General features: G+C 42.6%; 2 long non-coding RNA genes across 3 annotated transcripts; both read right to left on the reverse strand.

The window, feature by feature from the left end:
* Nucleotides 1-4416: 4416 nt before the first annotated feature.
* LOC116580866 lies at nt 4417-12307 on the reverse strand. The gene is made up of 3 exons (XR_004281813.1): nt 12159-12307; nt 5647-5743; nt 4417-4592 (listed from the first exon to the last, which is right to left on the reverse strand). It is a non-coding gene; the product is annotated as an uncharacterized LOC116580866 (long non-coding RNA).
* Nucleotides 12308-12332: 25 nt separating this feature from the next.
* On the reverse strand, nt 12333-23327 carry LOC116580868. Of its 2 annotated transcripts, none has more exons than XR_004281817.1 (3): nt 23234-23327; nt 22915-23073; nt 12333-12519 (listed from the first exon to the last, which is right to left on the reverse strand). It is a non-coding gene; the product is annotated as an uncharacterized LOC116580868 (long non-coding RNA). The 2 variants fall into 2 exon arrangements; XR_004281816.1 differs by having other exon boundaries at nt 23238-23325.
* Nucleotides 23328-26628: the final 3301 nt, after the last annotated feature.

Below are 26628 nucleotides of genomic sequence, written 5' to 3' on the forward strand. Positions count from 1 at the left end.
CATCAAGGGCAATTTTGCTCCCTAGATGTTTGGCAAAGTCTAGGACATATTCGGTGGACATAAGCACAAGTGAGGAAGAGGCTCTCTGCACCTCATGTATGGGGACCAGGGGTGCTGCTAAGCATCGTAGTATACTCAGGATAGCGCCCTCAGCAAAGAATGATGGGGCCCAAGATGTGGGTCATGCCAAGGTTGTGTAAGCCTGTTCTGGAGACAGGTGTTGACGTAGCCATGGGTTCAATGATAGGATGAAGATAGTTGTTTCAAAATGTTATGGGGGCTGTGGGGATGGGCTGTGAGCTGAGAATTATTTAAGTTAGTAATGGGAGTTCCTTATACCATTCTCTCTATTTGGGTGTGTGTATATGTATCTATCTGTATGTTTATATCGTGTGTGTGTGTGCAGTATGTGTGTATATTATATGCAATTGTATATTTCCATAACAAAAGCTCACAAGCTTGCTAGGGGTGATGTAGAGTCTGTGTTCACGTGGCATCTGGTGCCAGCACGTGGGGAGGGTGGACAAGCTGAGACAGGATTTCGCAGGAGCGGCAGCAGTGGCGTCCTTAGCAGGCTTGGTCTGCAGTGGAATGTTGGTGGTGTCTGGCTGTCGAGCTTCCCTTTATCCCTGTTGTATTTTCATTTTTTTGTCATGTTCTTTGGCCTTCCTAATAGCCTTCCAATAAATTCTTTTGCTGTTAAATTTAGTCTGAATCAGTTTCTGTGAAGCAAGAATTCTGACTTACACAAGAAAAGGGTGAAGCTGATGTATAGAGAAAAGGTGATCTGACAGACTGTGGGAGGAGAGAGAGGAATTAGGAGAAACAGATATATAAAAATATATGTGTCATTTATATATTTAACAACTAAAATTTACAGAGTGTATATATATATATATATATAGATAGATAGATAGATAGATGTAGATAGATAGATATATCTATGTGCACATACATATGTATATAATATTTGAGAGAAAGAGAATCTCATGGTTTCTGTTTTTCTTGTTCTTAACCTCTATCCCTCTCAAGACCACAGTTTAATTCTTGTCCAGGGATATTATTTTAATATAAGAAATTATATTAATTTTTTTAATATAAGAAACTCTCCTTTCTACTTCAATAAATGCAAGTGGTTTTCTGTCACCTACAACCCACAGAAGCTCAGCATAGTTTAGATGGTGATGTGCTCACCTAACCACCTTTTTGCTATACTTGCTTTTGCTCACCGCTGTGCAGAGGTTCCACAAATGTCTGTTTCATGGGCACACGATTGTCATTTGGCTCCAGACAAGGAATGAATGTGCTGTTCATGGCAGCAGAGGCACTCTGGTCTTCTTGGCCTTTCCAATAATCATTGTAAGTGGACACACTTATTGAGAGTTCATTCTGTCAATTGTGCCTGTCTTTCATAAGTTTTGCCAATAAGCCTCAGTCTCTCTGAACACCCCTGACTGTAGGGTGCTCAGTCCTTGGGTTTGTGAGGCACAAGGAATGAATGAATCCAGCGGGGTCCCTTGAGAGACAGCCTGCCGGCCTCTCCTGGTGGGTCCTATACTGACAGACAAAGGCCATTGCAACTTCATTGAGGAAGGTGGCATATAATGTGAAAGAGTGTACAGGCAGGATAGCCTGGGTTTTCCGAGAACAGGCTTTGAGTCAAATAGCCTTAGACTATCACCCTATTTGTACCCTGTGCTCCTGTGCTTCCTTAGGCATGTTTTTTGGCCTCTCTATCCTCGGTTTTCTCGTCTGTAAAATGGACTGTTTTATGGATTAAATGAAAAAAATGTATACATATGTAAATTCACAGAGAAGATGGCATATGGGGAGCCATGAAGAAATGGTATTTTTATTATTACTCAACATTGTGGTTAATATTATCATAGGAAAGTTCTTCCGGTATAAAGAGCATGAAGCACGAGATGCTCCATTTGGCCCCTTCCAGGCCCTGTGGTTTCCATGATGCCACTTACTCATCAGTATATTGATCTCATGCATGGATGACCCCTTCTGGGCCAGCACATTAATTATGCAGCCTTGGTAGCTCCCAGGGGCCTGGTCTTGTGGGGAGGGTTTTTGTGTTGGAGCTGTTGGGTCCTGGCTACCTGGACTCCATCACCTTCTATGTGTGTGACACTCGGGACCTAATCACCCTGTGACAGGAAAGCAATTTGGGCTGTCCCTCAGGGTTGTTGATGATGATTAGATGGAATGATAGCTATAAAATGCCTGGAACATGTCAAGAAATGTTTGACCTCATTCGATTTTCTTACTCTTTTTTACTAGCTCCCAGAACAACCCACTTCTACCCATTTCTGTTTCAGAGAGGTGAGGTGATTCTGCGAAGGCCATAGTGTTAGGCGAATAAGGTGAGGAAAAGACATTGCAGGTGTCGTGAAGAGCATGAGTAAAAACTGGGGAGTAGGAACCCGCTGTGAAGCTGCAGGTAACCGGGCGTGGCTGGAGAGCCAGATGTGGGTGAGGGAAGGGTGAGGGATGAGTTTAGGAAGGACTTTGGATGTTGTGCTGAAAGACAGTGGGTCTCTGAGGGACTTTTAAGTTGGAGTGACCTCATTTAATGTGCATTGTCAGAGCATTCCAGAGGAGAGGTTGGAGGAGGAGCCAGTAGAGACAGAGTGACTCCAGAGGAGGAGGATCTTCTCTGAGGGATCATGGCAGCCAGTGCAGAGGGTTTGAAGCAGGAGTGAAAGGATCTGGGTCCTTAAGAAGGCACAGCCCACTAGGGAAGAAGAGGCCTGCATGGGAGGGAAAATGATGTAGTACAGTGCCCAGCACGGATGCCAAGAGCATGCAGCCTGGAACCACCGGTCACGCAGGCCTATGGTGACGGGTCCCATATTCACGGAGCAGTGCATTCAGATCAGATGGGGTCAGAGCAATAGATTCTGCCAGTTCTGCTTTGGTCAGTAAAACTCAGGATTTAGCTTCCTAACATCCTGCTTTGTTAGGACTGCTCTCTCTTCTCAAGGGGTATATGTGTGTGTTGGAATAAGGGACCAACGTCCTAGTTACAAAATCAGGAGAGAAACCTTATTTTTGTCTGTGAGATTCTACCTGCCTCCAGCCCTCAAATGAGAGTGCGGCATTTTTTGTCATCAGGCAGATGTGATTCCAAGTTCACACCCTGCCACGTCACTGTATGACCTTGAGAAGAAAACCTCATTTCTGGGTCCTCGGTTTTCTTATATAGACAGTGGGAGTTATTATGCTGTCTTCTTCCTAGAGTTGCTGTAAAGATGAGATAGTGCATGTGTGTTTGTTATCTCAGAACATAGCGTGAAGTGCAAAATGGACATTAAGCATTGTTTCTTGCCTTGTCATTCGTGGCCTTGTGCCCAGGTCAGATAGTTTGGGTTCCCATCCTGACATCAAGTCGTGAGAGCCATTTTGTTTCTATACAGATTTCAGTGACTACAAGAGAGTCTGAATACATGACCAAACAGACTTGAATTGTCCTCAGTGGTCCAGAGCCTCCGATTTCCAGGAATGGTTCAAGGATCCCCCTGGGGGCATAGCCCACATGGAACTCACTCAGCAGCTTTCTCGGACTTGGTGACCCTTCTCCCTGTGATAATGGCACAGCTGAATTTCCCAGAAGGGATCATTAATCAGAGCAGCCACTGATCCCACAAAGGACAGAGCTGAGCTCTTTGCCAGGCATCTAGGACAAATAGGATTCTTGCTTATGATTCTTGGTTTCAGTCCACCAGGGAGAGAAGGAGAAGCAGACTCCCCCTTTCCATGGAGTAGGTCATGGTTAGATATAGACCATGGATTAGTTTTCAACTTCCCTTACCTCTAAACTCAGCACTTGCTTCCTTCTACCCTGTCTACCCCCAAATCAGAACAAATGCTGACCTGCTGGGATATATGATGGGGCTGAGGAGGAGGAATGCCAAAAAGTAGAGCAAGGACATATCCCATATCTTCTTGCATATTCACTGTATGTCCACTCCAGGTTTTTGATCCTGTGAATGAATAAGAAAAAGAAATAATAAATGGAACTTCATGAGTCTATGCTTTTCTTCACAGCATCCTTCCTTTCAAATAAAATCCAGAAGCCATATGCAACCATGCCAAGGTATCTGTGTCACTCAAGTGTAGAGCCCGTTTCCTGCAGTGAAACATGCAGATAAAATGTGAATGCTTTTCTGTTGCTGTCTAAAGCTGCTTTCCACCAGGATGGCACTGCAGAACTCATTGCTTTGAGGAAAGGACAAACATGGAAAAATTAGTCCTCAATTTCAGTTCACAAAAGGGAAACTGAAGATCTCTTGCACGCAGAATAGAACCAGGACCTATTGACTCTGCTGAAGAATTGATGATCTTGAGTATATCATTGACATTGGCCCCAGTTTTTTTGTCTGTAAAATGGGGAGATGAAGTTAGATCAAGTGTCCCAGTAGGTATAGTCTTGGCTCTTGGCATTCTGGGTTGGATAATTCTCATTGTGGCAGCTGTTCTGTGCATCGCAGAATGTCTAGAAGCACCCCTGGCCTCGACTCAGTAGACGTCAATAGGATTTTCCTTACGGTGACCAACGGTGTCTCTAGACGTTGCCAGATATCCTTTGGATATAAAATCACCCTGGTTGAGAACCACTGAATTAGATCTGTTAGATGATAACCAATTTAAAATTTTCCAAGCTGGAGTGAGAGTCGGGGCTCTGCTATCTCCTGGTACCTAGCCCTGTGTGTGGCATTGTGGCAAGCATTCAGTACACGCTGAACGAGTGAGATGAAATAGACAGTTCCTTCCCGTTCTAGATCAGTTCTTTGGCAGCAAGAGAATCACTAGATGGTGATGATCTTATCACCCATGTGACTGCCTCTATTTGGGTACTGTTTAACATTCCTGGATAGAAGTAGACTAAAAATACCACCCGGTGCTATGAAACAAATAGGTCTGTCTGGAAGTTTAGCAACAAATAGTGACTATAATTATCAAGGAGGGTCCACTCAATTTCGACAGCAATCTCAGATCGTGTCCCCTGAAAGATAACTCTGAATTTTATGAATACGACAAAAAATTAGTTGAGAAAAATGAGTCCAGATCTTGGAATATCATGATCTGAACCAAAGTCAGACACTTATCCTGGTGAGCCACCCAGGTGCCCTCAGCCTGTTTTTTACAATGGGATTTTACTGCAATACTGCCATACTCATTTATTAACAGATGTTTAGGGCTTCTTTGATAACACCAATGGCAAAGTGGAAACCTTGGGACAGAGAATCTTTAGCAAGTAAAGTCCAAAGAATTGACCATGTGGTCCCCTTATAAAGAAGCTTACTGGCCCCTCTTGTAGAGCACAAGTTTTCTCAGGGATGCCCTGTTGCACAGTAGGAAATATGCTTATATTTAATGAGCGTGTGTTAGGTTGTGCCATATTAAATTGTCATCTTTGTAGGTCAAAATGGTCAGATATTGGCACTTATGTATATGGTCCACATAATGTAACTTTCCAAGCATAGATATATGGAGTATAGTCTGTGCCCTTAAGGACACGCACATAGGTACACACATGCACACATGCTACTGCTGTCAGTGAATGTAGGAATCGTTATACTAGAGGCACAAACTCAGTATTTCAGGAGCACAGAGTAGCGTGTGCACGGTTCTTACCAGTAAGGGTGAGGGAAAGGGACTAGAAGCTTGAGAGGCCTCCAGAGAAGTGGCTGTGTTTCTGGCTGCTGTGCATTTGAGCTGCACTTCGTGGCACCTGTAGGATTTGTATTGGGTCCAAAGAAGCGTTTTCTACAGGGGTGGGGGTGGGATTGACATTGAGCTATAAGAAACATGCTGCATTCTTTCGTTCAAGCACAATAGCCATTCATACTGGAAAACAGTTGCTTAGAATTAGAGGACATTAAAGATCGAGTGAGTATGACTCGCTAATTTTTAGATGAAGGTTGGGGGCAAAGGGATTGGTTCAAGGTCTCCCTGCTGTTGACCAGTTGTTTTATTGGCAGGACTAGAGCCTATGTCTTCTACGCCCCAACTCAAGGTGATGTCCATCAGGCCACTCGGAATGCAAAGGTAAGAGTCAGAGAAATCACCTACGAGGGACAGTGGTGGCAGCCAGGCCTGGGCTTGCATTTTGGCTCTGGTACTTACTATCTCTGTTACTCGTCACAGGGTTTGTGAGCCAGAATTGCCTCCTACACAGATGCCCTGAGAGTAGAGGTTTAGAAAGCTCAGAGTCTGAAACCAGACTCTTGAGTTTCATCCCCGCACCACTATGTGCTAGCTATGTCACCCTGGGCACATTACGTAACTTATCTGGGCCAGTAATATAGAGATAGTACTACTACTTACCTCACTGAGCTATAGGACTGAGTGATTTTAGGATTAAATGCAGGCATAAGGCACACAGAAAAATGCCTGAGACATGCTGAGTTCTATATGCTAACCTTATTAGAAGAAAAACAGTGGATTGGGACATTTCAGTGGCTCAGTTGGTTAATAAGTGTGTGCCTTTGGTGCAGGTCATGATCCCTGAGTCCTGGGATCCAGCCCTGCCATGGGCTCCTTGCTCAGCAGGGGGCCTGCTTCTCCCTCTACTACTGTTCTCTTTGCTTATGCTCTCTCATTCTCTCTCTGACAAATAAGTAAATAAATAATAAAATCTTTCAAAAAAGAAAAAAACAGTGTATCCTAGGACTGTTCTAAGAACCAAGGAGAGTAATTTAGGGGAAGCCTTTTTCCATACTTGTAGAACAATACAAGTAGAAATGTATTTTTCTTCTCTTTGTGAATTGAAAGACTAGCATCCTGGAGATTGATGGTGATGATTTTCATTTCTTACAGCCTTACTATCTGCCAGGCTCGTGACTTCTGTTAGTTAAGCGTCACAAGATCCAGAGATGGTTCTTAGTTTTGGCTGACAGTTGTGACTGCGTAGCAGAGTGTAGGAGGACAGAGTGCTGTAGACTCTGGGGCCAGGCTGCCTGGGTCTGAATCCTTGCTCAGCCTCTTACTGGCTGTGTGAACCCAGCTGTGTTGCTTACACCCTGTGCCTTGGGTTTCTAGTCTATAAATGAGAATGATGAATATAGTGGTTTTGAGGATTAAAGGAGATAATTTTGTGAAGTGCTTAGGACAGTGTTTGATGTATACTATTTGTTTAAGGAAGAATGAAAGCGAGAAGCAGACTCCTTGCTGAGCAGGGAGATGGATACAGGGCTCAGTCTCAGGACTCTGAGATCATGATGTGAGTTAAAGGCAGATGCTTAACTGACTGAGCCAACCAGGTACGCCTGTCATCACCATTTTCACTATTACTGTAGGTAGAGTGCTGTGGGCATTCAATATATGGTGGGGATTAACTCTGTTGATATTATTGATATCACTAGTAGAGCACAGGGCCTGTACACAGTAGGCACTCAGCACACAGGGAATCAATGAATGCATACTCTAGAGCCAGTCTGCTCAGATTCCCATTCCGGCTCCACCACTTTAGAGCTTTGTGATCAGGCAACTTATTTAATCTCCTTATGCTTGTTTCTGTCTCTGTAAAAGAGGGTCTCAAAGTCCTAAATTAATGGGGTTGCTGCTTGCACACACACACACACACACACACACACACACACACACACACACACGTGAGGCCACACTGCCCTCTGCTGACCACACCGTGTAAATGCACATGTACGTCCCCTGGGCCTCCTTCCACCCTGGGTCCAAGGCATCCCTATACCTGCCTTAATGCGCACAGACAGACACAAGGATGGACCTCTGTGTCCTCCTTACCTCCCTTCAAATCGGGTCCGGGCTGCTCCCCACAGCTGATTCAGCCACCTCAGGATGTTCTCTCAGGTCGTTCTCCCACTCCATGGGCCCGATGCGGTTCCTGCAGGATCGATGGCTCTTGCTTGGTTTCCGAGCAGCTGCCCAGGCCAGGAAACCCAGGCCCTCAGGGCTCGGGTTTTGAAGGCTCCCATCTACCTCTGGCCTGCAGGAAAACTGTCTCAGGGAGCCAGATACCTGGGACCTGGCTCTGTCATGGGCCCCAGACATGAAGAATGCACACTCTATGATGAGGAATACAACACTCGCACGCTCCCCAGAGTTTCTCACCTCACTGCCTCCGCTCAGAGAGGTGGGTGAATATTTACCCCTCCCCAAGCTCTAGGTCTTGACTCTAGCAGCTTCCCTTGGCCTGAAACGTAATGGAACTCTCAACCTTTAACTTAAATATTGATGCAAATTCTGCATACTCTTCCCCGTTAGATTAGCATGTTTCCATCTGAACCCTGCATTTAGCCCATCCATGTCTGAGCCTTTCAGGGACTCCTACAGTGTCAATCCGCACTATTGGTCACAGGGAGGGTCTTGCCACACTTGCCAGCCAGTCCTGGAAAGTGGTTGCAGGACCACGTGAGGGTTCACGTGGTTTAGAGCAGAATGCTGGACACCAAGACAGCTGCTCTCATCCAGGAAAGAGGATGCATGACACACCATTAGAATTTTCATAGGAATTGCACTGAATCTATAGATTGTTTTGGGTAGTATGGGCATTTCAATCATGGTAATTCTTCCAACCCATGAGCATGGAGTATGTTTCCATTTGTTTGCATCTTCTTCGATTTCTTTCAGCAGTTTCTGGTAGTTTTCAGTATACAGGTCTTTGCCTCCTTGATTAATTAGACTCTAGGTATTTTTTTTTGATCCATTTATTAATGGGATTGCTTTCTTACTTTGTCTTTCTGATAGTTCATTTGCCTTTACCGCTAACTGGTCTCAAGTTTTACCTTTATCTCTCTTGCCATCAGTAACCATTATTCTGACTTCTAAAACCATAGATCAATTTTGCCTTCTCACTTATACAAATGGAGTCATACAGTCTGTGCATCTTTGTGTCTCACTTCTCTTCAAATAATGCCTGTGAGATTTATACATGTCATTGTCTGTTATCTGTACCAATAGTTCATTCTTCATCATTTTGTAGAATCCCATTCTTTGAACATACCTAAAATGTACTTCACTCTACTTTTGGTGAGAGAATGGAATTGTTTCCCATCTGGGATAACATGAATAAAGTTGCTATACATATTATAGTACATGTCTGTTGCTGAATACTTGCAGAGATTTTATGATTGATATATATCCAGGAGTAGAGATGCGGAATCGTAAGGTGTACATAGTTTAAGTTTGATTAAGTTATTACCACACAGTTTTTTAATGCCTAACATATACTCCTACCACAGTGGAAGCTGAATAAAATTGAATAAAAGTTCCAATTGCATAATTATGCTGAGCAAAATAAGTCAGAGAATGACAAATATCATATGATTTCGCTCATGTGAAATCATTGATGAGCACTGGATTTTGTACTGTGTGCTGAATCACTAAATCCTACACTTGAAACTAATATTATACTTTATGTTAACTACCCAGAATTTAAAATAAAATTTAATTAATTAAAAAGTTCTATTCGCTCCATACCCTCAACAACACTTGTTATTATGAATCTTTCAAACTTTAGTTATCCCTATAAGCATGCAGTATTATTTCATCAGAGTTTTTGTATAATTTTAAGGGCCATGTAGTAGTTCCTTCTGTCAAGATGATAAAGTTTTTTAGTTTACTAATCTTTAATTGTTGGAGGCTTGTTTTTGTTTTCTTTTTAATTCTTTACAAAACACCTGGATGATCATTCTTTAATATAAAATTTGTGTGCGCCAATATCAGAAATGAAAAGAGAGTTATCACTACAGAGGAAACTGGGTGGCTCAGTGGGTTGAAGCCTCTGCCTTCGGCTCGGGTCATGATCCCAGGGTCCTGGGATTGATCCCTGCATTGGACTCTCTGCTCAGCGGGGAGCCTGCTTTCTCCTCTCTCTCTCACCCTGCCTCTCTGCCTACTTGTGATCTCTGCCTGTCAAATAAATAAATAAAATTTTTTAAAAAAGAGTTATCACTACATATCTTACACTTAAAAAAGTTAGGGGCGCCTGGGTGGCTCAGTTGATTAAGTGTTTGCCTCAGCAGTTTTGGCTTAGGTCATGGTCTCAGGGTCATGGAATCAGGCCCCAAGTTGGGCTCTGTGCTCAGGAAGGAATCTGCTTGAGATTCTCTCTCTCCCTCTACGCCTGTACCAATCTCTCACAATCTCTCTCTAACATACATAAATCAATCTTCTTAAAAAAAAAAAGATAACAAGACAATACTACGAGCAGTTTTATGTCAACAGATTCAACAATGTAGACGAAATGGAAAGATGCCTTGAAAAATATACCTTAGTGAGGGGCGCCTGGTTGGCTCAGTGGGTTGGGCTGCTGCCTTCGGCTCGGGTCATGATCTTAGGGTCCTGGGATCGAGCCCCGCATTGGGCTCTCTGCTCCGCAGGGAGCCTGCTTCCCTCTCTCTCTCTCTGCCTGCCTCTCTGCCTACTTGTGATCTCTGTCTGTCAAATAAATAAATAAAATCTATTAAAAAAATATATATATACCTTAGTGGCACCCGCGTGGCCCAGTGGGTTAATCCTCTGCCTTCGGCTTTGGTCATGATTTCAGGGTCCTGGGATTGAGCCCAGATTGGGCTCCCTGCTTCCCCCTCCTCCTCTGCCTGCCTGTCGACTTGTGATCTCTCTCTCTCTCTCTGTATCAAATAAGTAAAATCTTTAAAAAATATATATAACACCACAAAATAAAACAAAAATCTGAATGATTCAGTATCTATTTTAATAATTGAAATAATTATTAACAACTTTACCAGAAAGAAAGTCCTAGATCCAAGTAGTTTTACTGGCAAATCCTATCAAACATTTATGGAAGAAATAACACCAAAATTACAAAAACCCTTTCAGACAGTAAAGGAGCAAGTAACACTGGGTGTTATGAGGTTTTAAGCCTTTGCCAATGTGAAAAGTGAAATCACTTTAATCTCATTTGTCCTTTCATTACTAATAAGATTGGATATATTTTTAAAGATTTTTGTTTGTTTGTTTTTTCAGAGAGACAGTGAGAGCGGGAACACAAGCAGGGGCAGTGGGAAAGGGAGAAGCAGGCTTTCCACTGAGCAGGGAGCCTGATATGGGGTGTGATCTGAGCCATGACCTGAGCCAAACGGAGATGCTTAACAACTGAACCACCCAGGTGCCCCAAAATGTTTCTTTTTTTAAAAGAAAATGTATTTATTTGAGAGAGAGAGAGAGAGAGAGAGAGAGATACCACAAGTAGGCAGAGGGGCTGGCAGAGAGAGAGCAGGGGAAGCAGGCTCCCTGTTGAGCAAAGAGCCTGATGTGGGTCTCGATCCCAGGACTCTGAGATCATGACCCAAGCTGAAGGCAGAGGCTTAACCCACTGAGCCACCCAGGTGCCCCAGATTGAAGTTTTTTGTATATTTGCTGTCCTTTTCCCATTTAAAAATCTTTGAGAGAGGGAGAGAGAACAAGGTAGAGAGAACACGAGTTTGGAGGGGAAGGCAGAGGAAGAGAAAGAGTCAGAGAAGAGAGAATCTCAAGCAGGCTCCCCACTGCATGGGGAGCCTGGGACTGACATGGGGTCAGTCTGACAACTTAAAGTTCATGACCTGAGCCAAAATCCATCAAGAGTTGGACCCCTAACTGAGTGAGACTGAGCAGAGGGTGGTGTGCTCATTATGAAATTAAAAGTCCTCAGTTCACAGTCCCTCTACCTCCACGCTATGGTCTAAAATACCTGCTTGTCATTAGAGCACTTCTGACCTAAGGTATCATTCAAAGACTGCAACTGTGGGAGAGACGGATCATGAATCCAGTCACTCCTCATTTACTAGATTTTCAGTAGTGCACTAAGGCACAAGGAGACAAGGTAGTTTGGTTTTGATGGAGAAAGGAGACAGGTCGTGAAAAACCAGAATATAAAAACCATAAAACTCAGTCCTGAAGGAGGCCCCATGCAGCCTGATAAGTGGAGTTAAAGAAGCAAAACAAGCCCTCTGGCAAAATATTTCATTACAGACCAGGGCCTGTACCATATTTGTCTGGGGGATAATCTGTATAGGGAAACAGAAATGTAATAAGACAAAGAAAAGTGCAGGATTATAATTCTTCTTGGAGAGACTGAGAGTGTGTGGCTGGAAGTAATTTGGAATATTGTCTAAGAAACCCATAAAGGACACATGAGTCAAAGGAGGAAGTTGCTAACCACCTACCTGAGCAAAGTAGATCAGACCAGCTGCAGGGCTTTGCTTCTGACTGAGAAGGGCATGCGAGTTTAGGGCCAGAGGTGCTTTGCTTGGCACTCTGGGGATGAGGCTGCACACTGTCACCTTTTTCTTTTTCTCCTTCCCCACGCAGCAAGCAGCTTTTCCACCACAAACAGATGTTGAACAAGTGTCTAAAGGATGTTGGTTAAATTTTCGTTATGAAGAATATCAGGGTCCCTGAAGGGCTGCCCATCTCAGTCTCACCCTGGCTGCAGGCAGGCGGAGAGAAGAGAAGTGGAGAGATGCCGCACTTTTCCTGGTACTCACGTGAGTCCTCAAGCTCTCCAGCTTGCTCCCTCCTCCCTTCCTGACAAAACAAAGAGAAAAAGAAGAAAAGGGTAAAAGTCGGAGGATGTATTTGGTTATAAAATACCAGAACTCCTTTCCCCTGCCTATAATGTAAGGGTGATAGAGCTCCGACATCTCCAATCCCCCATTCCAAAATTGGAGAAGCTCTGAAAAATAAAACTGCTTCTCATATCTCATTTGATGCAAAACCTGACCTATCAGGAAGTGAAACTCTCTGAGGTCTTTATCCTAGTCAGTAGACATATTCATATATTTCAATGCAGAAATATTTACTGGTACGATTTCAAGATGCAGCTCCATGGTTTTATGTACCATATCACCTTTATAAAAGCTGAGAAACAATGAAATCTAAAACACGTTAGCCCTATAGTTTTCAGGTAAGAAATAATATTGAAAGATATTTCATAAGCAATAAGTGAGAGAATGTTCACAAAGCACCCAGAACGTGCCTGACACCCAAGAAACAGGAATTTCATTTCCTTCTGCCCATGTTTGGCTTGTTTGGAGAAGGAGCCCTTCTTCAGAAATTAGCTCCAGGCTGGCTAACGGGGATCAGATATTACCAATGAGGTACAGAGTGAAAATATTTGCAACTTCTACAACAGAGAGCTAATATCTCTAACATATCCAGAACTCTTAAAGAAGAAAAAGACCAAACATGGTAGGAAAATAGGAAAACTACACGAATAGATAGTTTACAGGAAATAATAAGCAAATGTTCCTTAAACATTTAAAAAAAAAACCACAGAGGGTTACAAAAGGGAAGGGATGGGGTGAAAGGGTAATTGGGTGATCGGTCCTGAGGAGGGCAGGTGTGGTGATAAACACTGGGTGTTACATTCAACTAATGAATCTTTGAACACTACATCAGAAACTAATGATGTAGTATATGTTGGCTAATGGGACATAATAACAATAATGATGATAATAATAGTAATAATAATAATAATAATAATAATAATAATAAATAAGCCACCCTTGGAAGAATTCTTGTTTTCTGCTCCCTTCAACCCAGGTCCCTGTTCCCTCTTCTGGGTGCTCTCTCCTTCCGTTCCAAACTCCTGTCCGAGAACCACGAGGTGAACAATGTAGAAAGCAAAGCAGGACCAAACTGCAACAACAAGCAATTACACAACCAGAGTAGGAGGCTCCAGCCCTCTCTCAGCAACTCAGCGCAGTCTACAGAGCATCCACAAAATACAGATCTTGATGGCAAACCATCTGAATCCCACAGCTGTCTCCATACATCTGTCCACATCCACAGCCACTGTGGAGGACACGTTGATTTTAGGCACAGAGACCATTAGAAAAATGTTCCCGATTTACTTTGGCCATAAGGGAAATTTCAATCTGTTTCAGAGGCATGAAATCACACAGAGCATGTTGTGGTAACATAATGTGCTAGAAATCACTGATAAAAAACTAACCAGAAATTCCCATATGTTTAGACAGAGAGAAGTACCTCTAACAATGAAATAGTAAAGAAATAGAAAAGAAAAAGAGCTACATTGGAACCGAATGATATGAGCATGATACAATCATAATCAAATGTGTCTTTGGCTGAGAATATCTTGGAAATGTGGTGTGAGAACACTATATGGTCTCAAAATCATGCCTCATTGACTGAACCCTATAAATCCTATGTGATGAAGGAGAACACAAACCCATCCTGACATAGGCCTCCTGTCATTTCCTACCAATATCCCACGTCCCTCCTCCGACCCTGCACAGTCCCCCAGATGGACTGGCACCATGTGGTATCCCCAAGAGGCTCCACCAAGCATTTTAGGCATTTCTCTGACTCAGGAAGTTGGATGCAGTCCTGTAGACATGCTCTGACCAGTAAGATGTGCGAGGGAGTGAGACGTGCCATCTCGAACAGAACACCTGGGACTGAATGAGGTTCCCCCTCTGTCCATCTCATATAGCACCCGGCAGTTACCTATGGTGGGTGCTCTTTTATTCTGGTCCCACGAAGACCGTGTGGACATGTGGCAGGTGCTAGAAACAGACTTCCCTAATAGAAGCCGCTAAGGCAAAGGGCTACAGGTTACTCACAGTAACATCTGGCCCTTCCCAACTGGCACGCATCGTCCAGTCTTCTCTCTGTGAGGCAGCACAGCCTAAAAGGCGAAGCATGAACTCTTGTCTGAGACACAGGGTTTGACTTCCACCTCTGCCCATGTCTTTACTCCAACCTCAGGCAATTTACTGTGAGTCTCTGAGCCTCCATTTCTACTCTATAAGGTGGATGGTTATGCCATCTCAGGTTTGGGGGGATTAAGGAAATAATAATACATATAAACTTTGAGTCAGCAACTGCACACACAGTAAATGCTCAATAAATTTTTGCTGTATACCTTTATGTCTCGATTGTAAACATTCTGAAAGCTCAGAAATGTATTGTGACAAAGGAAGGACTTGTTCAATTTTTGGCTTGTGCATCCTTTTGAACTGTGTTTTTCAACAAACAGTGTAATATTTACATTCATTGACAGTATTTTTTCTTTTAACAAGGTACTGTGCTCTTTTTAAGTTCCAAATTATAGCTCTGCCTCAGCTTTTTAAATTATTTAATGTTAAATATTGCCAATAATTTAATCATTTTTCTATTGTGGGGCATTTTCATAGGCTGCACATGGCATCAAAAACAAATGAGGTAGATTAAAGTATATCATGTATTACAGGCTAGAATAAACACTTTGTTCACTTTTGTTTATCATGTATCTATATATGTCTACATATATGTATATATGTATACAATTTAAGATATACTCCCAGAGACTCTAAGATGGTGGAGAAATAAGAGACCTTCATTTCATCTGGTCACAGGAATTCAGTCGCACAGCTATCAGATCATTCTGAACGCCTGTGAACTCACCCAGAGATGTAAGAAAAGAGTAGCTGCAACTCTAGAAATATAAAAGCGACCTCTTTCTACAAGGCAGGACCTGTGGAGAAGTGAATTCGCGTTGATATATTGGAAGATAAACTGCAGGGAGGTACCAGAAAATGATATAGTAGAGGACTGCAAAGTAAGGACTTTTAGATGTTTGCTCTGATGAGGGCCATTCCTGCCTGAACGGTACCCACGTGGTAAAGCAGGGCAGAATCCTAGGTGGGACAGTGTCATCTCGAGATGCCCAAGGTCACAGAAATAACGGGGTTCCTGAGTGTGGCAGAGCTCCCAGGCATCAAAGCGGGGACTCTTGCTGGAATCATCAAGCCCCAGAGTGGACTCTCAGCTCCAGGCTGCCATAAGCCATGAATTGTGGCACAATCAGTGCCAGCAGGGACTCAGCAACAGCACACAGGCAAGATCCCTTCTCCTCCCAGAAGGAGCGGCTTGGGTGGGCCCTGCAGGAGTCTGTAGGGTTTGGAGACTCAAACAGGGTCCCGCCCCGAGATACAAATGCTCAGTCACAGTCTGGGTGAGCACAGAGAGCAGACGGAGACCAGGGAGCCAGGAACGATTCACTGCTTTTCCCTGAGGGTGTACTGAGGAATGGGGCCTCAGACTCTTGGATCCTGTCCTGGACTTTGCGAGGCTGCCTTTTTCATTCTCATCCTCTAAGGAGGCACAGAGAACCTTCAGGGAACGAAAGCCGGAGCAAACCGGAATAGATTACTTAGCTTGGCACCGAGGCAACAGCAGTATTCTGCCCCGGGGCAAAAATGCCACAGAATCAAGGCAACAGGCTCCTTCCCCAGAGGATCAGCAAGAACACACAGCCAAGTTTACTGATCACTGAGAATGCCTAAAGCCCAGTGCTAGGGGAATATAGCATATACAATTCATGGGGTTTTCCCCCCATGATTTTGTCCTTGGCTTTTTTTAAAAAAATTATTTTTTATTGTGTTGTTAGTCACCATCAAATATATCATTAGTTTTTGAAGCAGTGTTCTAAGATTCATTGTTTATGTACAACAGCCAGTGCTCCGTGCAATACATGCCCTCCTTAATACCTACCACCAGTCTCACCCATCCCCCCCGACGCCCTCCCCTCTAAAACCCTCAGGTGGTTTCTCAGTCTCTCATGGTTCATCTCCCCCTCTGATTTCCCCCAATTCACTTTTCCTTTCCTCTGCTGATGTCTTCCTTGTTTTTCCTTATGTTCCACAAGTAAGTGAAACCATATGATAATTGACTTTCTCTGCTTGACTTAGTTCATTCAGCATAATCTCCTCCAGTCCCATCCACACTGATGCAAAAGTTGAGTATTCATCCTTTCTGATGGCTGAGTAATATTCCATTGTATATTATGGACCACATCTTCTTTATCCATTCACAGTTTTGTCTCTCAGTTTTAATTTTTTGTTCTCTTTCTTTTTGTCAACCAATTTATTTTATCCACACTTCTTTAATCATAATCTTAACTTTCATTTTTGTACTTAACTTTCTATCCTTCCATTATATTTAATTTTGTTTTTGTAAATATTTAAGTTTCTCTTTCTTTATAATTTTAGGGTGCAGTTTCTTCTAACAGACCAAAATACACCTAGAATCTAGGGTATTATTCTCTTTGCTTTAACTGCCTAATCATACTGTCTTTTCTTCCTCTTCCTCTTTCTCTTCCACTTCTTTTTGTATGTTAAGTTTTTTAGTTGTTTTTTTGTTTTGTTTTGTTTTCTTCAAGTCTTTTTAAATTTTCATCTTCATGGATACATTCTATCCTTTCCATATATATATATATATTTTTTTTTTAAAGATTTTATTTATTTATTTGACAGAGAGAGATTACAAGTAGTCAGAGAGGCAGGCAGAGAGAGAGAGGAGGACTCATGCTCCCTGCCGAGCAGAGAGCCCGATGCGGGACTCGATCCCAGGACCCTGAGATCATGACCTGAGCCGAAGGCAGCGGCTTAACCCTCTGAGCCACCAAGGCGCCCCTATCCTTTCCATATATTTAATTTTATTTTTCTGTATATACCTGTGTACATATATATAAATATAAATGTATATATATTTATACATTTATATATATGTATACATATATATGTTACAAGATTAAATATGTGGAAATCTGTAAATTTGTAAAATATAGAAGTATTTTTCATAATATGTATTATATAATACTGTATAGTGTATGTATTATTTAGTTATATATATTTCATATGTATATATTTGGAAGATTTTCCTTCTATACAATTTTGAGGTGGAGTTTTTTCTAACAAACCAAAAGATACACTCAGGATATGTAGTGTATTGCTCTGTTTTCCCTACATGTCCCATGATATTCACTCTGTTCTGTTCACCTGGCTAACTTCCCTTTATTTCCCACTTTTTTTTTTTTTTTGGACTTTTAAGTTTCATTTATAGGTAATACAATGGCACTAGCTTCCTATCTTTTCATAGTTACTCTGAATGTAAATGGAATAAATGGATAATCAGAAGGCATGGGGTATAGGATACGATGAAAAGGCCAAGACCCATCCATAATGGGTCTTTATATCTTTAGATATAAAGAGAATCAGTTTAGACCCAAAGATAACTCCAGACAGAAAGTGAGGGGGCTTGGAAAAATATTTATCATGCTAATGGACATCAAAAGAAAACTGGGGTAGCAACCTTTATCAGACAAATTAGATTTTATGGGCACCTGGGTGGCTCAGTGGGTTAAAACCTCTGCCTTTGGCTCAGGTCATGATCTCAGGGTCCTGCGCTCGAGCCCACATCAGGCTCTCTGCTCAGCAGGAAGCCTGCTTCCCACCCCCTCTCTCTGCCTGCCTCTCTGTCTACTTGTGATCTCTGTCAAATAAATAAATAAAATCTTCTTAAAAAATTAGATTTTAAACCAAAGACTGTCATAAGAGATAAAGAAGATTACTATATCATACTTAAAGGCTCTATCAAACAAGAAGATCTAACAATGATAAATACTTGTGTTGCTAACACAGGAGCAGCCAATTATATAAGCCAATTATAAAAAAAATTAAAGAAACACAGCAACAATAATAAAATAGTAGTAGGAGACTTGAACACCCCACTTACAGGAATGGACCTATCATTTAAGCAGAAAATCAACCAGGAAACAAGTGTTTTGAATGACAAAGGGCACCAAGTGGACTTCAAATATATATTCAGAACATTCCATCCTAAAGCAAAAAAAAAAAAAAAAAAAAAAGACATTTTTCTTGAGTACACATGGAACATTCTCCACAATAGATTACATACTGGGTCACAATCACATTTCAACCAGTACCAAAGACTGGGATTATGCCTCACATATCCTTAGACCCCAGTGCTGTGTGAATTTGTAACTTAATCATGAAAGGAAATTTGGAAAGAACTCACATACATGGAGGCTAAAGAGCATCCTACTAAAGAATAAATGGGTCAACTAGGAAATTAAACAAGAATAGAAAAAAATCATGGAAACAAATGAAAATTAAAAAAGAAGATTCTAGCAAACAGGATCCAACAGCACATTAAAAAGATTATCCGCCATGACCAGGTGGGATTCATCCCTGGGCTACAAGGATGGTTCAACATTCGCAAATCAATCAATGTGATACAACAAATTAATATGAGAAGAGAGAAGAACCACATGGTCCTCTCAATTGATGCAGAAAAAGCATTTGACAAAATCCAGCATCTGTTCCTGATTAAAACACTTCAAAGTATAGGGATAGAGGGAACATCCCTGAACTTCATCAAAACTATCTATGAAAGACCCACAGCAAATATCATCCTCAATGGGAAAAAGCTTGCAGCCTTCCCGTTGAGATCAGGAACAAGACAAGGATGCCCACTCTCACCACTCTTGTTCAACATAGTTTTAGAAGTCCTAGCAAAAGCAATCCGACAACAAAGAGAAATAAAAGGTATTCAAATTGGCAATGAAGAAGTCAAACTCTCTCTATTCGCAGATGACATGATTCTTTATATGGAAAACCCAAAAGACTCCACCCCCAAACTACTAGAACTCATAACAGCAATTCAGCAACGTGACAGGATACAAAGTCAATGTGCAGAAATCAGTGGCTTTCTTATACACTAACAATGAAAATACAGAAAGGGAAATTAGAGAATCGATTCAATTTACTATAGCACCAAGGACCATAAGATACCTGGGAATAAACCTAACCAAAATTAACAAAACAGGAAACAACATGTATTGGAGAGGATGTGGAGAAAGGGGAACCCTCTTCCACTGTTGGTGGGAATGCCAGTTGGTGCAGCCTCTTTGGAGAACAGTGTGGAGATTCCTCAAGAAATTAAAAATAGAACTTCACTATGACCCTGACACTGCACTCCTGGGTATTTACCCCAAAGATACAGATGTAGTGAAAAGAAGGGCCATCTGTACCCCAATGTTTATAGCAGCAATGGCCATGGTTGCCAAACTGTGGAAAGAACCAAGATGCCCTTCAACGGATGAATGGATAAGAAAGATTGGTCCATATACACTATGGAGTATTATGCCTCCATCAGAAAGGACGAATACCCAACTTTTGTAGCAACATGGACGGGACTGGAAGAGATTATGCTGAGTGAAATAAGTCAAGCAGAGAGAGTCAATTATCATATGGTTTCACTTATTTGTGGAGCATAACAAAAAGCATGGAGGACATGGGGAGTTAGAGAGAAGTGGGTTGGGGTAAATTGGAAGGGGAGGTGAATCATGAGAGACTATGGACTCTGAAAAACAATCTGAGGGGTTTGAAGTGGCGGGGGGTGGGAGGTCGGGGTACCAGGTGGTGGGTATTATAGAAGGCATGGATTGCATGCAGCACTGGGTGAAAAAATAATGATACTGTTATGCTGAAAATAAATAAATTAAAAAAAAAACACTCAATGAACCATCTGACATTTGGCAACTGGATTTCATACAATTTCCTCATTTCATGGATAAAGTAGGTGTTAGTTAATGTGCCTATGTCTTCTCACTAGACAAACGCTTTCCTTGGAGAAAGGCCAATGACTCTTCTGCGGCTAAAGTCTTATTAGAAAAAAATTACTCCTCCCAGGGAAGCCCTCTTGAAGTATACACAGCGACCAGAAAACCCATTTTACCCTGCAGGCGTTCCACCACTTTGCGATGTTTTGCTAGTTTTAGATCAATTTCATTGTATGTTACTGTCCTCTATCTTCAAAGTTATTCTCACAGAATGACCACACTACTGGGGACTCCATTGGCAAAATCTACGGAGACTTTCCAGCTCCCTGGGTCAAAGGGATTGTTGACACTCCTAAATCTCAAGTCCACCCCTTTGTGGAAATCAGTCTCTTCCCCTGGGAGATAGTCACTGGATTTTATTTGAATTCAATGTGCATTCGACCACTGCCTCTCTGGACCCACAGTTGGGAAAGGGGATGTATTTCTATAAAGCAAAGATCGAGTTGCCTCTATTCAACCACCATGATGCAGTATAGCCGACTTTTTCCCAATGCACTCCCATGGGACACTTACCCTGACCGCCACACCTTGCAACCTGATTCTGTTGGGAAAGATCCCACAAAGATTCTCTCCAACCTCCCCTGAGAGGCCCCTCTCCAATACTGCTAACCAAACCTTGCACAGCCAAACCCCAAGGAAATGGATGGTTGGGTCCTCAGGACACCTTTAAAGAAGTCGCCAAAGCCTGACTCGACCTGTACATCATCTGGTCACAAGAACGTTATTACTGCACGAACTGAAATACAAAACATCTGGGGAGACAGCCTTCTCCACATGTCCGGGCCAGGCCTGCATTCCTCTCCTCACTATTGCTCCTTCTCCATCTTCGGTGCAAAGAACATGCCATTTTCTGTATCTCCCAGTCTCTTGCAGAAGGAGGAAACTTCTTTGGATTATGACCTTGCCAGAAAACACTCATTTTGATCTTGTGAGCATTTCTAGACATTTAGAAGGTTCAGAATTCAAAAGTCATTCCTTTACCTCTAGTATTAACTGAATCCTGATTCTAAACCAAATGCATGGTTTCTGAATTTACAACATAACAGACCACTTTTGATAACACATAGAGTTCTAAACAGTTCTTTTGAAAAAAAAAACAATACTGTTTGGGAATGTCCCGGAAGTATTCCTATTCTTGCAACAAGTTGTCTAAGGAATGCTTCACATTTTTCAGTGTATCCTATGTCCCCAAACACGCTCCCTGATTTCATCCGGTGCACTCTCCCAGTATTTCATTATTTTGCTCATAGCCACTCATGGAGGACACTTTCAGGAGGCATACAGGACTCTGAGTTGGCCTTCATTGGGAGAAAATCTTTCTCCTTCAGTCCAAACAAGTGCCAATAAATATTTTCAGTGGCTCCTTTAATACACAGGGTCCTGGTTTAGAACCAACATATGCTTTGGAATTGTCACCATGCTTTGGTTCTGCCCTTGTTGTCTCTCAAATCCTGTGTAGAAACACTGTCCCCAGTGAAGTGATGCTGACTCACTGATCTCAGTCTTGAGCAGATACAAACTTCACATGGGAAGCTGGTGAAAGTTTCTGCCTTCTAACCCTCCCTGCTCCTCAGTGGTTACTTGAGTAGTTTACAGCTGTGATGCACATACCTTCCAACATGACACATGCCAACCAGAAAAGGCTTTGCTGGCACTGAAACACAAAACCACTAATCACAAAGAACTTACTGTCGATTGAAATTCCTCCAAGGAAACTTTCCTAAAGTTTTAATTTATATTACAATCAACTCACACACTGTTCTATTCATTTCAGGTGTATAATCGTGATTCAGTACTTCCATGCAACTCCTGGCGCTCGTCACAAGAATACGCCTCAATCCCCATTACCTGTTGAACTCATCCCGCCCACACACCTCCTCTATGATTACCAACAGGTTGTTCTCTAGTTAAGAGTCTGTTTCTTAGTTTGCCTCTTTCTCCTTCTCTTTGCTCGTATGTTTGATACCATAATTTCCACAAATGAGTGAAATCGTATAGTACCTATCTTTCTCTGACTGACTTATATCGTTTATCAAGGCAAATCATGATCATACGGGACAAAGTCATAAGGGGAACATCACAGCAGAGGGAAGAGGTTTTGGTAGGGGGTGTTCTGACACACTACCACTCCAAATAAATGGGGAACCAACAGGAGGACATGGACTTGATCTTGCACATGGGTGTCCCACTATTCCAGCTAGCAGAGCTCTAGTCTCATCTCTCTCCAGCCCCCTACATCCTCCAACAGGACTCCCCCATGAAAAGCCATAAAAATTTGAACTACCAGATGCCTCCAATGCACTTCTTGTTCTTCTTTCAAATTGCCCCCTGTCTCTGACCACAGTGAACCTCTCCGAAGTTCCCCAATGTGCCAAAGGATCAGTCACCGCTTCTTTGGCCTGCATTCAGTTTTCCTTCCTTCTCAACAAACCCAACATTTGCTGATACTTCTAACCTTGAAGGTTACAAACTGGACAACAGTTTGTTTTTACCTGGGATTCTGAATCCAGCAGTAATCTGCAAGTAGGCCCCAATTGCATTCTTCTAAGACACCCTGAGAGTCAGCAGGTTGTGTTTTCAGCTCCCAACTACAGGCTGCTCCTCTTCCTCTTAATTTGAGTCGGGATTTCTCCCCAGAAACAGGTCTGCTTCTGTAACAAACCAACCATGGCATTTAAGGTAGGGCATTGCAGAACCCCTCCATCCAGAGATTAGGCCCTAAGTAAAATAGGTCTTATTCAACTACCCTCGAGGGAAATGAGGAGCAAACCATGGGAACAACACCAAAAATGCAACAAGGTGGCGGCTTACCTACCAGCATGTCTCGGGAAGCAGCCCAGAGCCACCTCCTCAGCTCTCAGCCAACGAGGCCACTTCTGCATCGCACCACAGGAGGTACCAACTGCTGCAAATACAGCCCTGGCCCTCTGAGGGGTACTGGGTCCTCAGCTGGTGGCAGAATCCCTTTGGGTCCTGAAGAACCCAGCCTCAGGTGACGCCATGGCGCGCACTAGGACCCCTGAGGCTGCTGTGCCCACGCACAGACAAACAGCCCCCTGCCAGCTGGAGGTGCTTGGTCGCCCTCTGCTGGACACTCTGGGAATCTCTGCAAGGCACTAAGCAGGGGCAGGGGTCAGCTCAGCAGGAGGCACTGAGGCAGCTCTGGTCCCAGGGAGCCTGTTCTCTGCACTGAGATAGACCATTGTGACAGCGCCTCAGACACAAAGAAACTGATTCCTTCTCCTTTCTGTGTGAGTGATGAATGAAGCCAAATTTGACAATGTTATTATGTAATGTGTAGTGCTTGCACCCCTCCTTTCATTAATACACACTACAGGGGCACCTGGGTGGCTCAGTGGTTTAAAGCCTCTGCCTTCGGCTCAGGTCATGATCCCAGAGTCCTGGGGTCAAGTTCCGCATCAGGCTCTCTGCTCAGTGGGGAGCCTGATTCCTCCTCTCTTTCTCTTTTGCTCTCTCTCTCTCTCTGCCTGCCTCTCTGCCTACTTGTGATCTCTGTCTGTCAAATAAATAAATAAAATCTTTTTAAAAAAATACAGACTACAGACGTACAAATGTAAAGTAACAGATAACTTTGTTTACCCACCCAAATATTCCTACTACATAAATGACTGACACCCATTACACTATTTTAATTTTTTTTCCTTCTTCTTCCTTTTAGAAAGAATTTCCAGTCAGGTCAGGGTATATGAAAGTCCACTGAATCAAGACATCATCTAGCACTATGATCTTGATTGTGAGACTTTCTTTTCAACCTTGCCAATAAAGTGTTTCGGGACACATAGGTGACAGGGTCAAAATGCAAAGCTAGACAGAGCTACACATGCGTTATGAATTTACTGCATGTCTCTTTAGATCATGTTTTCAATGAAAGGGGATTTAGACATGGTAGATGGATAAAATCATTTCCGTCAGTCTGGTAAGGAACCAATTTTACCTTCGAGTACTAATTGCCATCTCTTCACTAACAGAAGAAGGCTTGGTGAAGTAGACGTTTCTGCTTGGATGTAAGAGAAGGCTGCAGGGGTTGAAATCATCCACCTAACATCCTGTGTCAGGATGCTCGTTGGACATAAGGATAATATCTAAGTGTAGAATTACCATACATACATTTCATATACTTATTTTGTATATACTTCTATATGATATGTACTTGTATCATTATGTATCTATTTCTACATTCAGATGGTTTAACCATCTAAATCTTCTGCATCCTTACTGATTTGGGGTCTGCTTTTTATCAGCTACTGAGTGAGGGCTGGGAAAATTTGCCTCAGGGAGGATTTTATTTTTCTTGGAGTATTTTTTTAAAGACTGTTTTATTTAGGAGAGAAAGCATGAGTGGGGGGAAGGGGAGAGTGAGAAGGAGAAGCCGACTCCCACTGCATGGGGAGCTGGATGTGCGGCTCCATCAAAAGTCCCTGGGATCATGACCTGAGCTGAAGGCAGATGCTTACCTGACTGAGCCACCCAGGTGCTCCTCTACTTGCAGTCTTGTCAAACACTCCTTTATAGGTTTGACGTCTATGTAACTAAGATCCAGTTTTACTTTCCTGGGTAAACTACAGCTTTTTTCATTTTGTACCAACTTTCTTTGTATCTAGTAATGCTTTTGGCCTGATATTACTATAGTCAGAGCAGCATTTCCTTCATTGCTGTTTGCATGGTTCATTGTTTTCCCACTGTTTTATTTTCCAAATATCCATAACGTTAATTATTGGAGGATTATCATATCAAATTTTACAATGGTTGGTCGGTTGGTTGGTTGATCAAGTTGTGGATTTTTATCTGATCTTCCTGTCCATTCGCGTTCATTGGGACCCTTTTCTCTTCAACTTTACATTCACCATCTCATGATCTGCTCTTTATTTGTCCAGAATTCTCTATTTTTGCTTCTTTTGGAAATCAGTTATTATCTGATATCATACCCTTCACTTTGATTCTGCCCCATGAGCAACATGGGAATAGCCTAGTTTTACTAGAAGGAAGTGGTGTTAAGTTCCCCATGGTTCCCACAGTCCATGTCTTGTTCTCCAACATCATTTCACCCAAAGACCTTAGCATCTACTGAAAACTGGTGGCTGAATTTTTACATATGCTTTTGCAAGATGATTTCTTCTTTCCACTTTCTACTTCTGTCTTTATTTCTGAGCAATCTTTCGCTTCTCTCCAATCCTGATTCTAAAGGTTCTCTTAAGTAGTACTCTAGATTTACAGATTATTATTCAGTGTTGGGAAAGCACTCCTGCCGTGATACATTTTGGTGCAGGTTGTCTTGATTTGGTCAATGGTGACCCTTTCAAGCTGGCTCCTGCATCCTTTTCACATGAAGATATCCTCCTTCTCAGTCCACACAGGTTCAGGCACAGAAACCCAGAGGCTGAGGAAGAATTCCCATCTGCTTGGGTACAAAAGTCTCTCAGTCTATACCAGAGTCCAGGAAGTTTGGGAAACAACCTGAAGGGTCTGATCAAGGTCCTAGTTGATAAGTAACCTCATCAGAGGTGAAGTAAAGAGGCCCTGACCTGAGGACAATATGGCGTCTTCCCACAAGACAGGCACTCTGACTACCCTTTCCTAGGAGGGCCTGATTTTTTTTTAATATTTTCTCTCCTCCATGGAGAATATTTTGAGTTCTATTAGGGTTGAATACCCCCTTTCTCCCTTCACCAGTAACAATCAAGTGGCAAGTGGCTCTACAAAAGCTTAGAGAGTCTTGAGTGGAAGGGAAGTCTCCCTCTTGGTTGATATCCTAGTTTCCTCCCTACCCAGCTGTGTGCCGGTCTCTGAGCCTCAACGTGCTCACTTCCAAAATGGGGAGGACAATGAGATTTATGTACTGTAGGGCACTGTCCCCTGAGAACAGATTGATTAATAAAGGTCTTTGGAGCATACCTTACATAAACATTCAATAAACATGACATCCCATTACTTATATTTCCTTCCCTCGCATTTTTTATTTCCTGGCTTCATAGCTGGATCATCTTTCAGGCAAGGCCTAACCAGACTCTATCTCCTGACCTCTACCCTCCCACAAATATGCTGGTTCTCTTTCCGGTGCCCAGCAAAGGCCTACAGTTTAACATATTTGTGTTTAATTCAATCCGTTCTTTGCTATAGACTAATATCCAGGCAATCCAGGACTCCAGACTGTGTCCCATTCCCCCTTTGAGGGCCAGGATATGAGG

The sequence above is a fragment of the Mustela erminea genome, chromosome 20, assembly GCF_009829155.1.
Source record: "Mustela erminea isolate mMusErm1 chromosome 20, mMusErm1.Pri, whole genome shotgun sequence".
Classification (NCBI taxonomy): domain Eukaryota; kingdom Metazoa; phylum Chordata; class Mammalia; order Carnivora; family Mustelidae; genus Mustela; species Mustela erminea.